The sequence below is a fragment of the Bison bison genome, unplaced genomic scaffold (genome assembly GCF_000754665.1).
Source record: "Bison bison bison isolate TAMUID 2011002044 unplaced genomic scaffold, Bison_UMD1.0 scf7180017864375, whole genome shotgun sequence".
In the NCBI taxonomy this organism is placed as follows: domain Eukaryota; kingdom Metazoa; phylum Chordata; class Mammalia; order Artiodactyla; family Bovidae; genus Bison; species Bison bison.
The window spans coordinates 4165461-4165998 of NW_011494947.1; positions in this window are offsets into that span (position 1 = coordinate 4165461).

Here is a 538-nt window from a genome sequence, read left to right on the forward strand (position 1 = left end):
GGCCCTCGCGGCCGCCGCTCTTTTCCGGGTCGCCCTAGCCCCCCACCAGCCTTCTCTTTTGCGCTGCCCAGTCGAGAGAAGGAGCTCCGGGGCGGCCGGCTGCACTGCCCTGTACTACCCTCTGCGTGGCCCGGGGGCCGGGGAGTGAGCTGGGCCTGCCTCGGCCCCGCTGCCTGGGCGGGAGGTGTCAGCCTCCCCCTTTGCGACCTGCCGGGGCCGAGTTATCCCACTGCCCTGGCGCCCGCCCCGCCCCGGTGGGGGCTCTGATGGGGAGAGCAAATGGCATCAGGCGGCCACCCTGCCGTTGGCCAGCAGTAACCCTGACTCCTGCCCGGCGTTTGGAGGCCTGAGTTCCAGGCCCAAGGACTCGTGCCCCCGGGCCCCTGAGCCCTTCTCTGAGCCTCAGTCTCCACACCTGTGCAATGGGCTGTCGGAACTGATTCCCTCGGGTCCCTTTTACACGCTTGGATAGTCAGTCCGGAAGCCAGGAGGGCTGGGGTTATTATTTCTTTCTGCTCCATGGCAGGCCTGTTTCCTC